Below are 17,598 nucleotides of genomic sequence, written 5' to 3'. Positions count from 1 at the left end.
ATGAGCACCAGGTGATGTATGGAGTGCTGAATCACTGTATTGTACACCCAAAACTAATACTGTATGTTAACTGGAATTTAAATTAAAACTTAAAAAAAAAAAAAGGAAAAGTCAACTTTTCTGAGTGATAAAAGTATAGGCAATTTTTATTTTCTTCTGTGCTTTCCTGTATTTCAAATCTTCTAAAATTAATCTTTATTACTTTGTAATAAAAAAAAAAGTTTTAAAAAACAGACACCTGGGTGGTATTTGGAAACATGAGGGTGGCAGCATTTTGGAAAGAAGATGCATGAAGCTAAAAGCAGAAAGGAACAGAAGTGACATCTTAAAGGAATATACTACAGCCCTTTGGCCATATGGTAAAACATAAATAGATTTCTGATAAAGATCACAAAATTGGCACGGACACATATAGAAGCAAAGTTTTCAACTGCTGAAATATTTGCTAGGTACCTCATCTGACAAAGAGCCAGGCAGTATGGAATGTGACTTGCGACACTAAAAATTTCATCCAAACTCACAAGAAAAGAATAGGGAACAGCTACTTTTAGTCGGCCAAAGAATACAACTTCCAAAGAATTGCATTAATGAACCCATCGAACAGCTCCTGCTGACAGTAACTGTTTAACATACCCAGTTGCTTGTCCAGGATACTCTTAAAAGATAGTTGGGCCAGGTCATCAAGGAAAATAAAAAAGCATCTTTTCTTATATGCAATACCAAGCCCACCACCTAATTCACATAAAAACTATCAATTGTTTGGTTGCAAATTAAAAGTTAGGTGCAATCTAACACCCGGCCCTGATATTTAATTCATTTAAGACCAGATCTTCTTTTATAATTCCAGGTTTACCTACTTTAAACCTCACGCTGAATGTTACAATGAACCCTTCTAATGTGTAAGATGAGAGTAGAGTAGGATGGGGTACTCTTAGATGGTATGAAGGCTAGAGAACCCAGAAATGCCAGATCCCTGTTTCTTGACCAAACACTCTTACAGGCAATGACCTATGAATGGAAGCAAAGTAACACCGTGGTTGTGATCTGGGACTACAAGCAGATGGAGCATCTGAGGCTTCATTCACTAGAAAATACGGCTAATCCATACTCATCCACTCACTCTTCACATAAACTTCCTCTCAGTCAATATAAAGGAAATTTAACAGAATGTGGTAAAAAAGATTATTCACATCTTGCAAAACAGTTTAAATTGTTCTAACCATTTGCTTTGTGAAACAAAGCACAGCACTGGGCAAAGGGGAGTATACCAAAGACCATGCTTGGCTGTTCCACTTAGAGATGAAAGATGAAAAAATACTAATACTCATTTTACAAAGGAGAAATTTTTCTTCTTTTTAATAACATGCTTTTCTTACTACAAAATAGCATATGTTCACTGTGCAAAAACAAAATACAGATTATCAAAAAGTGTAAATTTATAATTTGAATTTGTTATAGATCTGTTCTTTTTCTACACTAACACACATACTTGCAGAGTTCTGAGTAGGGCCACATAGCAAACTGTTAGATCTGTAATTCTGAAAAAATGGCAACTTGTACATTTATAAATAGGATTATGTAGGATCTGATAATTATGTTGAGTCTGTCCTGCTAGCAAATTAAAATACATAGTTTAGGAATTAGAGCCCACTCTTTGGAATAAGATTCAAACAGCTCTGATGGCAAAAACTTCAACTAGCAGTGAAATGTGGTTACTAGATTGCACATACGAGGACTTCCTGGAGCTGCAAGAAACTCAAAGGAGGGGCGCCCGGGTGGCACAGCGGTTAAGCGTCTGCCTTCGGCTCAGGGCGTGATTCCAGCGTCCTGGGATCAAGCCCCGCATCAGGCTCCTCTGCTGGAAGCCTGCTTCTTCCTCTCCCACTCCCCCTGCTTGTGTTCCCTCTCTCGCTGGCTCTCTCTGCCAAATAAATAAATAAAATCTTTAAAAAAAAAAAAGAAAGAAACTCAAAGGAAAACAGTTACAGAAAAAGTGTACGTGCACCCCTCTCACTCTGTCTTTGGAGCCACGCCAGGAGCAAAGGTCCTACACTGTGCATTTCTTATCGCCTACCTCTGATGGTTACAGGCAGAGTCTTCCCACCCAATTCTGTGGAGGTTAAAGTCTTTGAAAAAGAAATATGTACTATCACTCTTTAATATTTTTTCTGGAACTTTTAGTCAGTATAATAAATTTGGAAAATATAAGAACTTCAAACACTGGAAAAAACAGCAAACTTATCCTTCATTGTTGAGCTTTACACAGTTAATTTATTTGGACTCAATCATTTTGAGTTTTGCTTTGTTAGGGTGGGTACTATACTGACTGAATTGTGTTTCCTAAAATTCATATGTTGAAGCCACAATGTGATGTTTTTTGTGATGAGGTCTGAGGGTAAGTACGGTATACACATACATACATATGCTTACACACACACACACACACACACACACACACAGGAATATTACTCAGCCACAAAAAAAAGGAAAGAAATCCTGCCATTTGTGACAACATGAACGGACAGAGGGCATTATGCTAAGGGAAATAAGTCAGGGAAAGACAACCACTGTATGATCTCACTTACATGTAGAATCTAAAAAACAAAACAACAACAAAAACTTGAGTTCATAGATACACGAACAGATGGGTGGTATCCAGACGCAGGAGTTTGGGAGTTGGTGAAATAGGTGAAGAGAGTCAAAAGGTACAAAATTCCAGTTATAAAAAGTCCTGGGGGGCTCCTGGGGGGGCTCAGTCGGTTAAGCGTCTACCTTCAGCTCAGGTCATGATCCCAGACTCCTGGGATCGAGTCCTGCATTGGGTTGCCTGCTCACTGGGGAGCCTGCTTCTCCCTCTCCCTCTGCCACTCCCCCTGCTTGTGTGTGCTCGCTCTCTGTCAAACAAATTTTTTTTAAAAAATCTTAAAAAAAAAAAAACCTGGAGACGTAATGTACAGCATAGCAACTATATTTAATACTGTATGTATTAACAATATAGAATAATAAATATGTAATAATATATAATATATATAGTAACATATAATAGTTAATACAGTATTAATAATACTGTATTGTATAATTGAAAATTGCTAAGAGAATAAATCTTAAAAGTTATCATCACAAAAAAAATTTGTAACTATATGTGGTGATAGATGTTTAGACCTACTGTGGTCATTTCATATTATACACATATTGAAGCATCATGTTGAATATCTGAAACTAATATGTCAATTACATCTCAATTTTTTAAAAACAATCAAAAAAATTTAAAGATAAATAATTCAGAAACAGTCAGCTGGAGGAGATGCATACAGTCATGTATGCGGGAAGAGGCACGGAGCTCCACACCCTCACCAGTCATGCTGCTATCCCCCAAATCTCTAATGTTCACTAGCCTGGAAGCTCTCCAAATCCAACACATTGGGTTTTTATGGACTGTCTGATTGACTCATTGGCCCCTGGTGAATGAATTCAATCTCCAGCCCCTTTCCTCTCTCAGGAGGATGGAGGGTAGAACTAAAAAGTTCCAACCCTCTAGTCACATTGTTGGCTCCAACCGGCAACCAGCCCCCATCCTTAGGTGCTTTCCAAAAGTCATGTCATTAACAATAAAAGACACCTTTATAGCTCTCATCGCTTTAAAAATTCCAAGAGTCTGGGTTCCCTGTGTCGGCTCAGTCGGTTAAGCGTCTGCCTTTGGCTCAGGTCATGATCCCAGGGTATTGGGATCGAGTCCCACATCAGGCTCCCCACTCAGCCGGGAGCCTGCTTCTCCCTCTGCCTGCCACTAGATGCTATTTAATTCCATTTAGATGAAACTCTTGAAAAGTCAAACTTACAGAAAGCAATGGTTTTTATGTCTGTGGCTACAACTGGGAAAAGAGATCGACTACAAAGCAGCATAATGGAACTTTTTGAAAATGATGGAAATGGTTTCTTGATTTTGATGGAGATTACAAGACTGGCTACATTGTCAAAACTCAAAGTGTACATTTTAAGTGGGTACATTTTACTATACATAAATTGTCACTAAAGCTAATTTTTTTAAGTTATAGAGGTAAGGCACTTTTATGTCTTGAATTTCATTTCCATGTGCTTATTCTGAGCTCTACTCAAGTTGTCATCTTGTGTGGATTGAGAAGGAAGATGGCAGAGGAGGAGGGGATCCTAGTCTCATCTGGTTCCTGGAATTCGGCTAGACAGCTATCAAATCATTCTGAACACCTGTAAACTCAACTGGAGATCTAAGAAAAGAATTGCTGCAATTCTACAAATAGAAAAGCAACCACTTTTTGCAAGGTAGGAGGTGTGGAGAAGTGAATCCGAGGTGACATAACAGAAGATAAACCCCAAGGGAGGGGAGTCGGATACCAGAAAGTGATACAGCAGCAGAGCACAAAATCAGAACTTTTAGAAGTCTGCTCCAGTGAGGGAAGTCCCTGCCTGAACAAGGTGCTCAGATGGCGAAGCAGGACAGAATCCTAGGTGGGACAGTGTGGTCTCAGGATCCCCAGGGTCACAGAAAGGACGGGGGTGCCTGAGTGCAGCAGAGTTCCCAAGCATCAGAGCAGGGAAGCTGGCTGCTATCAACGAGCCCAGGAGTGGGATTTCAGCTCGGTGTTGCCATAAACCACGAGCAGGGGCACGATTGGGTGACTGCTCTCCAAGCATGGGCCCAGCAAGAGGCAGAACCACAGAGAAACCCCATCCCTGCCCTGGGAGGAGCAGTCCGGGTACACACTGCAGGAGTCTGTAAGTTTGGAGACTTGACACAGGGTCACATGCCTAAGATAAAACCACTCGGTCACAGGCTGGGTGAACACAGAGTGTGGACAGAAACCAGGGAGACAAGAGTGATTAACTCCTTTTCCTTGAGGGTGCCTTGAAGACTGGAGGGCACAAACTTTCAGCTCCTGGGCTGGAGATCAGGGTGCCACCATATTCGTTTTAATTTCCAACCCCAAAGAGGGGTGGAAAGCCTTCAGAAACAAAAGCCACATACAGTAATGTGAAGCAGCTTACACTGAGCTCGGCCCCCTGGCAAGAGCAGTGCAATTCCGCCCGGGGCAAAGACACCTGAGGAGCAGCCCAACAGGCTCCTTTCCTAGAAGACCAGCAGGAACATCTGGCTAATGTTTACCAATCACACAGAACTGCAAAACTTCAGCACTAGGGTAAAATAGTATGTAGAATTTGGGTCTTTTCCTCATGATTCTTTAGTCTTTTAGTTTCAATTTTTTTTCTTTTTTTCCTTTTCAACTAGTTTCTTATTTTATGAACTCTTTCTTTAAAGTCTTTTTTAGGGGTGCCTGGGTGGCTCAGTCACCTGTTGGATTATATTCTCTTTTTTTCCCTTTTTAAAAATTTTTTTGGTTTCTGATCTCTTCTAAATTTTTAGTATATATTTTGATGGGGTCATGGTTGCTATGTTTGTATTTTGTTCTCTTGTTCATCTATTTTTCTCTAGACAGAATGAAAAGATGGAAAAACTCACCCCAGAAAAGAAAACAAGTGGCAGTATTAACTGCCAGGGATGTAATCAATATGGATATAAGATATCAGAGCTAGAATTCAGAATAACAATTATAAAGATACAAGCTGGGTTTGAAAAAAACATGGAAGACACTAGGGAATCCTTTTCTGGAGAAATAAAAGAACTAAAATCTAATCAGGTCAAAATAAAAAAAGGGTATTACTGAGATGCAACCAAAAAAGGAGGCTCTATTTGCTAGGATAAATGAGGCAGACAAGAGAATTGGTGATACAGAAGATAAAACGATTGAGAACAAAGAAACTGAGAAAAAGAGAGATAAACTACTGGATCATGAAGGGAGAATTCTAGAGATAAGTGATACCATAAAGCAAAACAATATTAGAATAATTGAGATACCAGAGGAAGAGGAGAAAGGGGAGGAGGGACAGAAGGTATACTGGAGCAAATTATAGAAGAGAACTTCCCTAATGTGGAGAAGGAAACAGGCTTTCAAGTCCAAGAGGCACAGAGAATCTCCCTCAAAATCAATAAGAATAGGTTAACACCTCAATATATAATAGTGAAGCTTACAAATCTCAAAGACAAGGAGAAAATTCTGACAGCAGCTCAGGACAAGGGGTCCTTAACCTACAAAAGAAGAAACATAAGGCTGAAAGCAGACCTAGCCACAGACACCGGGCAGACCAGAAAGGACTGGCATGATATATTCAGGGCGCTAACTGAGAAGAACTTGCAGCCAAGAATACTTATCCAGCAAGGCTGTCATTCAGAATAGACGGAGAGATAAACATCTTCCAGGACAAACAGAAATTAAAAGAATTTGTGATCACTAAACAAGCCCTGCAAAGAAATATTAAAGGGGATCCTTTAAGCGAAAAGAGAGCCCAAAAGTAACTTAGACCAGAAAGGAACAGAGACAATATACAGAAACAGGGACTTAACAGGTAATACAATGGCACTAAATTCATATCTTTCAATAGTTACTCTGAATGTAAATGGGCTAAATGCCAAATCAAAAGACAGAGGGTATCGGATTGGATTAAAAAAGCAAGACTCATCCATATGCTATCTGCAAGACACTCATTTTAGACCCAAAGACACCTCCAGATTGAAAGTAAAGGGGTGGAAAACTATTTAACATGCTAATGGATATCAAAAGAAAGTTGGGGTGGCAACCCTTATATCAGACTAATTAGATTTAAAACCAAACACTGTAATAAGAGATGAAGAAGGTCACTATATCATAATTAAAGGGTATATCCAACAGGAAGATCTAACAAGTGTAAGTATTTATGCCCATAACATGGGAGCAGCCAATTATGTAAGCCAATTAATAACAAAATCAAAGAAACACACTGATAATAACACAAAAATAGTAGAGGACATTAACACCCCACTCACTGCAATGAACAGATCATGTAAGCAGAATATAAACAAGGAAACAATGGCTTTGAGTGACACACTGGACCAGATAAACTTCACAGATACATTCAGAGCATTCTACCCTAAAGCAACAGAATACACATTCTTCTCGAGTGCACATGGAACATTCTTCAGAATGGAAAACACACTGGGTCACAAATCAGGTCTAAACTGGGACCAAAAGAGTGGGATCATTCCCTGCATATTTTCAGACCACAATATTTTGAAACTGGAACTCAATCACAAGAGGAAATTTGGAAGGAAAACAAATATATGAAGGTTAAAGAATATCCTACTAAAGAATGAACAGGTCAACCAGGGAATTAAAGAATTTAAAAAATCACGGAAACAAATGAAAATGAAAACACAAGTGTTCAAAATCTTTGGGATGCAGCAAAGGCAGTCCTAAGAGGGAAGTACAGAGCAGTACAAGCTTTGCTCAAGAAACAAGAAAGGCCTCAAATACACAACCTAACCTTATACCTAAAGGAGCTGGAGAAAGAACAGCAAATAAAGCCTAAACCCAGCAGAAGAGAATTAATAAAGATTAGAGCAGAAATCAATGAAATAGAAACCAAAAGAACAGTAGAATGGATCCTTGAAACTAGGAGCTGATTTTTTGAAAGCATTAAGGTCGATAAGCCCATCGCCAGACTTACCAAAAAGAAAAGAGAAAGGGGAGCGCCTGGGTGGCACAACGGTTAAGCGTCTGCCTTCGGCTCAGGGCATGATCCTGGCGTTGTGGGATCAAGCCCCACATCAGGCTCCTCTGCTATGAGCCTGCTTCTTCCTCTCCCACTCCCCCTGCTTGTGTTCCCTCTCTTGCTGGCTGTCTCTATCTCCGTCAAATAAATAAATAAAATCTTAAAAAAAAAAAAAAAGAAAAGAGAAAATAGAAAGGCCCCAGACAAACAAAATCATGAATGAAAGAGATCACAAGCAACACCAAAGAAATATAAACAATTATAAGAACATATTATGACCAACTATGTGCCAACAAATTAAGCAATCTGGAAGAAATGGATGCATTCCTAGAGACGTATAAACTACCAAAACTGTGACAGGAAGAAATAGAAAACCTGAACAGACCCATAATGAGCAAGGAAATTGAAGCAGTAATAAAAAAAAACTCCCCACAAATAAGAGTCCAGGGCCAGATGGCTTCCCAGGGCAATTCTACCAAACATTTTATTCTTCTGAAGCTGTTGCAAAAACTAGAAATGGAAGAGAAACTTCCAAACTCTTTCTATGAGGGCAGCATGACTTTGATCCCCAAACCAGATAAAGATCCCACCAAAAAGGACAATTACAGACCAATATCCCTGATGAACATAGATGCAAAAATTCTCACCAAGATACTAGCCAAAGGGATCCAACAGTACATTAAAAGGATTATTCACCACGACTAAATTAAATTTATTCCTGGGCTACATGGGTGGTTCAACATCTGCAAATCAATCAATGTGACACCCTGCATTAATAAAAGAAAGGTCAAGAACCATATGATCCTGTCAATAGATGCAGAAAAAGCATTTGACAAAGTACAGCATCCTTTCTTGATTAAAACGCTCCACAGTGTTGGGATAGAGGGAACATACCTCAATATCATAAAAGTCATCTACAAAAAACCCACAGCGAATGTCATTCTCAATGGGGAAAAACTGGGAGCTCTCCCCCTAAGGTCAGGAACACGGCAGGGATGTCCACTATCACCACTGCTATTCAACATAGTACAAGAAGTCCTAGCCTCAGCAATCAGACAACAAAAAGAAATAAAAGGTATGTGAACAGGCAAAGAAGAAGTCAAACTCTTACTCTCTGCAGATGACATGATACTCTATATGGAAAACCAAAAAAAAATCCACCCCAAAATTGCTAGAACTCATATAAGAATTTGGCAAAGTGGCAGGATATAAAATCAACACACAGAAATCAGTTGCATTTCTATACACTAACAATGAGACAGAAGAAAGAGGAATGAAGGAATCAATCCCATTTACAATAGTACCAAAAGCCGTAAGATACCTAGGAATAAACCTAACCAAAGAGGCAAAAGATCTGTACTCTGAAAACTGTAACACTCAAGAAAGAAATTGAGGGGAGGAGGAGTTAAGATGGCAGAGGAGTAGGAGACACCTTTATCAGCTGGTCCCCCCAGTCGAGCAGGACAGGTACCAGACCAGCCTAAACAACCACGGAACCAGCCTGAGACGCAGGAAGATGCATCTGGATCTCTACAAATGAACATCTCCAGCGCTGAGTATTGAGGTACGAAGTGGGGAGCCGTGAAACCGCACACAGATATCGCAAGATAAACGGAAGGGGGAGGGAGCAGCCGCGTTCGGGCGCCGGGAAGCGGTAGCCACCTGCACCGGGGAGCAGGCGGGCTCGCGGATGGCACCCGCAAAACACCAGACTGAGACCCTGAACCGGGTGCGCGCGCCACCAGGCTTCCCACGGAACTCCGGAATCCCAGTGTGCTCACCGGGCATAGACTGAAACCGGGAGATCCGGGAGCGCGCGGGGCGGCTGGCGTTAGAAACACAAAGGACAGAGACACGCCGGCCCTGGAAGTGAGGGCAGGGACTCCGGGTGTGGGGCGCACATCCCAGGATGCTGCAGGGTTGAGCAGCACCAACAGTAACAGAGTTAAAGTGGCCAGAACATCAGTGGAGAACGGGCCGCAATCCCTCTGTTCTGTGACAGAGGCTGAAATTCGGCCGCTGCTGCTCTGATTCTCAGAAGAGGCACAGCAAACCACCAGGGAAAGCCGCCAGAGAACAAAAGCCTGGAAATACCGGCTCAGGGAGTGCCCATCCCCATCCCACCTCACAGGGGACATGGAGACTCTAACCAAACAGGGTTGCCTGAGTATCGGCGTGGCAGGCCCCTCCCCCAGAACACAGAAAGCAGGCTGAAAAATCAAGAAGCCCACAACCCGGGGCACCTGGGTGGCACAGTCATTGAGCGCCTGTCTTCGGCTCAGGGTGTGATCCCGGCATTCCGGAAAGGAGTCCCTCATCGGGCTCCTCCACTGGGAGCCTGCTTCTTCCTCTCCCACTCCCCTGCTTCTGTTCCCTCTCTCGCTGGTTGGCTCTCTGCCACATAAATGAAATCTTTAAAGAAGAAGCCCACATCCCTAAGATCCCTATAAAACAAGGGGCACGGCCTAGGACCCAGTCAATAATTTGGGCTCTGGACAACCCCGCAACCTCTCCTCATCAGAATGACAAGAAGGAGAAGCCCCCCCCAGCAAAGAAAAGACAGTGAGTCTGTGGCCTCTGCCACAGAAATAATGGATATGGATGTAACCAAATTATCAGAAATGGAATTCAGAGTAACGATGGTCAAAATGATGAGTAGAATTGAAAAAAGTATTAACGCAAAGGTTACTGAGAATATAGAATCCCTAAGGACAGAAATGAGAGCGAATCTGACAGAAATTAAAAATTCTATGAGCCAAATGCAGGCAAAACTAGAGGCTCTGACGGCCAGGGTCACTGAAGCAGAGGAACGTGTTAGTGAATTGGAGGATGGGTTAATAGAGGAAAAAACAAAAATAGAAGCTGCTCTTAAAAAAATCCACGCCCACAAATGTAGGTTACGGGAGATTACTGCCTCAATGAAACGATCCAATGTCAGAATCATCGGCATCCCCGAGGGGGTGGAGAAAAACAGAGGTCTAGAAGAGATATTTGAACAAATTGTAGCTGAACACTTCCCTAATCTAGCAAGGGAAACAAACATTCGTGTCCAAGAGGCAGAGAGGACCCCTCCCAAGCTCAACCATGACAAACCTACGCCACGTCACGTCATAGTGCATTTCGCAAATATTAGATGCAAGGATACAGTATTGAAAGCGGCCAGGGCAAAGAAATTTCTCACGTACCAAGGCAAAAGCATCAGAATTACGTCAGACCTGTCTACACAGACCTGGAATGAGAGAAAGGATTGGGGGAGCATATTTAAAGCTCTTTCAGAGAAAAACATGCAGCCAAGGATCCTTTATCCAGCAAGGCTGTCATTCAGAATTGATGGAGAGATAAGGACCTTCCAGAATCGCCAGTCACTGACCAACTTCGTAACCACGAAACCAGCCCTACAGGAGATATTAAGGGGGGGTTCTATAAAGGTAAAAAGGCCCCAAGAGTGATACAGAACAGAGTGTCACAACCGATACAATCAAAGACTTTACTGGCAACATGGCATTATTAAAATCATATCTCTCAGTACTCAGTCTTAATGTGAATGGTTTGAACCTTCCCATAAAACACCACAGGGTTGCAGATTGGATAAAAAGAAATGACCCACCCATTTGCTGCCTACAAGAGACTCATTTCGAACCCAAAGATGCATTCAGACTGAGAGTAAGGGGATGGAGTACCATCTTTCACGCAAATGTACCTCAAAAGAAAGCTGGGGTAGCAATTCTCATATCAGATAAATTGGATTTTAAACTACAGACTATAGTTAGAGGCGCAGAAGGGCACTATATTATTCTTAAGGGAAGTATTCAATAAGTGGATATGACAATTATAAATATATATGCCCCCAACAGGGGAGCAGCAAGATACACAAGCCAACTCTTAACCAGAATAAAGAGACATATAGATAAAAATACATTAATAGTAGGGGACCTCAACACTGCACTATCAGAAATAAACAGAACACCCTGGCAAAGACTAAGCAAAGAATCAAAAGCTTTGAATGCCATACTCGACGAGTTGGACCTCATAGATATATATAGGACACTACACCCCAGAACCAAAGAATACTCATTCTATTCTAATGCCCATGGAACATTCTCAAGAATAGACCATGTTCTGGGACACAAAACAGGTCTCAACCGATACCAAAAGACTGAAATTATCCCCTGTATATTCTCAGACCACAACGTTCTGAAATTGGAACTCAACCACAAGGAAAAATTTGGAAGAAACTCAAACACTTGGAGACTAAGAACCATCCTGCTCAGGAATGACTCGATAAACCAGGAAATCAAAAATCAACTTAAACAATATATGGAGACCAACGAGAATGAAAACACAACGGTCCAAAACCTATGGGATACTGCAAAGGCAGTCCTAAGGGGGAAATACATAGCCATCCAAGCCTCACTCAAAAGAATAGAAAAATCTAAAATGCAGTTTTTATATTCTCACCTCAAGAAGCTGGAACAGCAACAGAGGGACAGGCCTAATCCACTCACGAGGAAGCAGTTGACCAAGATGGGAGCAGAAATCAATGAATTAGAAACCAGAAGCACAGTAGAGCAAATCAACAGGACTAGAAGCTGGTTCTTGGAGAGAATCAATAAAATTGACAGACCACTGGCAAGACTTATCCAAGAGAAAAGAGAAAGGACCCAAATTATTAAAATTATGAATGAAAAAGGAGAGGTCATGACCAACACCAATGAAATTGGAAGGATTATTAGAAACTATTATCAACAGCTATATGCCAAAAAACTAAGCAATCTGGAAGAGATGGAGGCCTTCCTGGAAACCTATAAACTACCAAGACTGAAACAGGAAGAAATTGATTTCTTAAACAGGCCAATTAATTATGAAGAAATTGAGTCAGTGATAAACAACCTTCCAAATAACAAAACTCCAGGCCCGGACAGTTTTCCTGGGGAATTCTACCAAACATTCAAAGAAGAAATAATACCTATTCTCCTAAAGCTATTTCAAAAAATAGAAACAGAAGGAAAGCTACCAAACTCATTCTATGAGGCCAATATTACCTTGATCCCCAAACCAGGCAAAGACCCCATCAAAAAGGAGAATTACAGACCGATTTCCCTAATGAATATGGACGCCAAAATCCTCAACAAGATCCTTGCTAATAGAATCCAACAGTACATTAAAAGGATTATCCATCATGACCAAGTGGGATTCATACCTGGGATGCAAGCGTGGTTCAACATTCGCAAATCAATCAGCGTGATACATCATATCAACAAGAAAAGACTCAGGAACCATATGATCCTCTCAATTGATGCAGAAAAAGCATTTGACAAAATACAGCATCTTTCCTGATTAAAACCCTTCAGAGTGTAGGAATAGAGGGTACATTTCTCAATTTCATAAAAGCCATCTATGAAAAGCCTACAGCAAATATTATTCTCAATGGGGAAAAGCTGGAAGCCTTTCCCTTAAGATCAGGAACTCGACAAGGATGCCCACTCTCGCCACTATTATTCAACATAGTACTAGAAGTCCTTGCAACAGCAATCAGACAACAAAAAGGGATCAAAGGTATCCAAATCGGCAGAGAAGAAGTCAAAATGTCTCTCTTCGCAGATGACATGATACTCTATATGGAAAACCCAAAAGAAGCCACTCCCAAACTATTAGAAGTTATAGAGCAATTCAGTAATGTGGCGGGATACAAAATCAATACTCAGAAATCAGTTGCATTTCTATACACGAATAACGAGACCGAAGAAAGAGAAATTAGGGAATCCATCCCATTTACAATAGCACCAAAAACCATACGTTACCTTGGAATTAACTTAACCAGAGACCTAAAGGACCTATATTCTAGAAACTATAAATCACTCTTGAAAGACATTGAGGAATACATAAAAAGATGGAAAAATATTCCATGTTCATAGATCGGAAGAATTAACATAGTTAAAATGTCCATGCTACCCAGAGCAATCTACACTTTCAATGCTATCCCGATCAAAATACCGAGGACATTTTTCAAAGAACTGGAACAAATAATCCTTAAATTTGTATGGAAACAGAAAAGGCCCCGAATCTCCAAGGAACTGTTGAAAAGGAAAAACAAAGCTGGGGGCATCACAATGCCGGATTTCGAGCTGTACTACAAAGCTGTGATCACAAAGACAGCATGGTACTGGCACAAAAACAGACACATAGACCAATGGAACAGAATAGAGAACCCAGAAATGGACCCTCGGCTCTTTGGGCACCTAATCTTTGACAAAGCAGGAAAAAACATCCAGTGGAAAAAAGACAGTCTCTTTAATAAATGGTGCTGGGAAAAATGCAAAAGAATGAAACTTGACCACTCTCTCACACCATACACAAAAATAAACTCCAAATGGATGAAAGACCTCGATGTGAGACAGGAATCCACCAAAATTCTAGAGGAGAACATAGGCAGCAACCTCTACGACATCGGCTAAAGCAACCTTTTTCATGACACATCCCCAAAGGCAAGAGAAACAAAAGATAAAATGAACTTATGGGACTTCATCAAGATAAAAAGCTTCTGCACAGCCAAGGAAACAGTCAAAAAAACTAAGAGGCAGCCCACGGAATGGGAAAATATATTTGCAAATAACACTACAGATAAAGGACTGGTATCCAAGATCTACAAAGAACTTCTCAAACTCAATACACGAGAAGCAAATAAACAAATCAAAAAATGGGCAGAAGATATGAACAGACACTTTTCCAATGAAGACATACAAATGGCTAACAGACACATGAAAAAATGTTCAAAATCATCAACCATCAGGGAAATTCAAATCAAAACCACACTGAGATACCACCTTACGCCAGTTAGAACGGCAAAAATAGACAAGGCAAGAGACAACAATTGTTGGAGAGGTTGTGGAGAAAGGGGATCCCTCCTACATTGTTGGTGGGAATGCAAGTTGGTACAGCCACTCTGGAAAACAGTGTGGAGGTCCCTTAAAAAGTTAAAAATTGAGCTACCCTATGATCCAGCCATTGCACTACTGGGTATTTACCCCAAAGATACAGACGTAGTGAAGAGAAGGGCCATGTGCACCCCAATGTTCATAGCAGCAATGTCCACAATAGCTAAATCGTGGAAGGAGCCGAGATGCCCTTCAACAGATGACTGGATTAAGAAGTTGTGGTCCATATATACAATGGAATATTACTCAGCTATCAGAAAGAACGAGTTCTCAACATTTGCTGCAACATGGACGGCACTGGAGGAGATAATGCTAAGTGAAATAAGTCAAGCAGAGAAAGACAACTATCATATGATCTCTCTCATCTATGGAACATAAGAACTAGGAAGATCGGTAGGGGAAGAAAGGGATAAAGAAAGGGGGGGTAATCAGAAGGGGGAATGAAACATGAGAGACTATGGACTATGAGAAACAAACTGAGGGCCTCAGAGGGGAGGGGGGTGGGGGAATGGGACAGACTGGTGATGGGTAGTAAGGAGGGCACGTATTGCATGGTGCACTGGGTGTTATACGCAACTAATGAATGATCGAGCTTTACATTGGAAACTGGGGATGTACTGTATGGTGACTAACATAATATAATAAAAAAATCATAAAAAAAAGAAAGAAATTGAGGAAGGCACAAAGAAATGGAAAAACATTCCATCCTCATGGAATGGAAAAATAAATATTGTTAAAATGTCTATAGTACCTAGAGCAATCTATACATTCAATGTAACCCCTATCAAAATACCATCAACTTTTTTCACAGAACTGGAACAAACAATGCTACAATTTGTATGGAGCCAGAAAAGACCCCAAATAGCCAAAGGAATGTTGAAAAAGAAAATCGAAGCTGGTGGCATCACAATTCTGGACTTCAAGCTCTATTACAAAGCTATAACCATCAAGATAGTATGGTACTGGCACAAAAACAGACACACAGATCAATGGAACAGAACAGAGAACTCAGAAATAGACCCTCAACTCTATGGTCAACCCATCTTCGACAAAGCAGGGAAGAATATCCAATGGAACAAAGACAATCTCTTCAACAAATGGGGTTGGGAAAATTGGACAGCCACATGCAGAAAAATGGAACTGGACCATTTCCTTACACCATACACAAAAATAGACTCAAAATGGATGAAAGACCTCAATGTGAGACAGGAATCCATCAAAATCCTGTCAGGCAGGAGAACACAGGCAGCAACCTCTTCGACCTCGGCCACAGCAACTTCTGGCTAGACAGGTCTCCAAAGGCAAGGGAAACAAGGGCAAAAATGAACTATTGGAACTTCATCAAGATAAAAAGCTTTTGCACAGCAAAGGAAACAGTCAAACAAAACCAAAAGACAACCTACAGAATGGGAGAAGATATTTGCAAATGTTTTATCAGATGAAAGGCTAGTATCCAAAATCTATAAAGAACTTACCAAACTCAATACCCAAAAATAAGTAATCCAGTTAAAAAATGGGCATTTCTGCAAAGAAGACATACAAATGGCCAACAGACACATGAAAAAATGCTAGACATTACTTGGCATCAAGGAAATACAAATCAAAACCACAATGAGATACCACCTCACACCACATCACAGTCAGAATGGCTAAAATTAACAAGTCAGGCAATGACAGATGTTGGCGAGGATGCGGAGAAAGGGAACCCTCCTACACTGTTGGTGGGAATGCAAGCTGGTGCAGCCACTCTGGAAAACAGTATGGAGGGTCCTCAAAAAGTTGAAAATAGAGCTACCCTACAACCCAGCAATTGCACTACTTGGTATTTACCCCAAAGATACAAATGTAGTGATGCGATGGGGCACCTGCATCCCAATGTTTACAGCAGCATTGTCCACAATAGCCAAACTACGGAAAGAGGCCAGATGTCCATCAACAGGTAAATGGATAAAGATGTGGTATATATATACAATGGAATGCTACTCAGCCACCAAAAATTAGAAATCTTGCCATTTGCAATGACGTGGATGGAACTAGAGGGTATTATGTTAAGTGAAATAAGTCAGAGAAAAACAATTATCATATCATCTCACTGATATGTGGAATTTGAGAAACAAAACAGAGGAGCATAGAGGAAGGGCGGGAAAAATGAAACAAAATGAAACCAGAGAGGGAGACAAACCATAAGAGACAAACTGAGGGTTGCTGGAGGGGAGGTGAGTGCGGGGGGGAATGGGTAACTGGGTGATGGACATTAAGGAGGGCACATGATATAATGAACACTGGTTGTTATGTACAACTGATGAATCACTGACCTCTGAAACTAATAATACACTATATGTTCACTGAATTTAAATAAAATAAAATTAATTTTTTAAAATGCAAAAAATAAAAATTGTCATCTTGCTAATTTAAGCAGGCTTTTCTTGGTTATATTCTAGCAGCTTTTGTTCAAAAATTCTTCAGCGTATACATAGTCAAAAAAATACCAGCACTGTAGGGCTCAGGCCAGCCATTTGAGTGAAGATATCCATGACGAAAGTTGCAAATATACTTCTAGGACTTTGGTGAGAAGCTGGATCTAGAGAGAGATTTGAGGGTCATCTGCAGAAAGTACAGGTATCCCTCGCTTTTCAAAAGTTCACGCTATGCCACTTTGTTTTTATGAAGAATCTAGGGTTAGTTCTTGTTTTTGCTAACTCAAAGAAATCGAAACAGGATTTTCACTTTAACCAAAAAAGGCCAGAAGTGAAAACAGCGTCCAGCATTTGTTTTGCCATGAGTTGTCACAGGGACAGTGTGCACTCTTAGCAGCGGGAGTGGCACCGCCAACCTCCTTCCCCAAGAGCTACATTTAGCATCAAGCCACCATAGCTCTGAACTATGCTTTATCTCCATTTATCTTGTGCATCAATTAGCAAGATGTGTCCTAAGGTATCAGAAAACCATTAGCAAGATGTGTTGTAAGGTATCAGAAAAGCTCACTAGAGATTATTTTGAGGGTCTGGGAATGCTCAAAATGTTTTCCATATAAATTAATGGT

At 40.8% G+C, this 17,598-nt stretch overlaps 1 protein-coding gene across 1 annotated transcript in view; it reads right to left on the bottom strand.

Moving 5' to 3' along the window:
- Nucleotides 1-17,598, bottom strand: part of TDRD5 (tudor domain containing 5) — a 100,097-nt gene that overhangs the window by 78,453 nt on the left and 4,046 nt on the right. The window lies entirely within an intron of this gene.

This window comes from Ursus arctos, unplaced genomic scaffold (assembly GCF_023065955.2).
Source record: "Ursus arctos isolate Adak ecotype North America unplaced genomic scaffold, UrsArc2.0 scaffold_2, whole genome shotgun sequence".
NCBI lineage: Eukaryota > Metazoa > Chordata > Mammalia > Carnivora > Ursidae > Ursus > Ursus arctos.
This window is presented reverse-complemented; position numbering and strand designations above follow the sequence as displayed.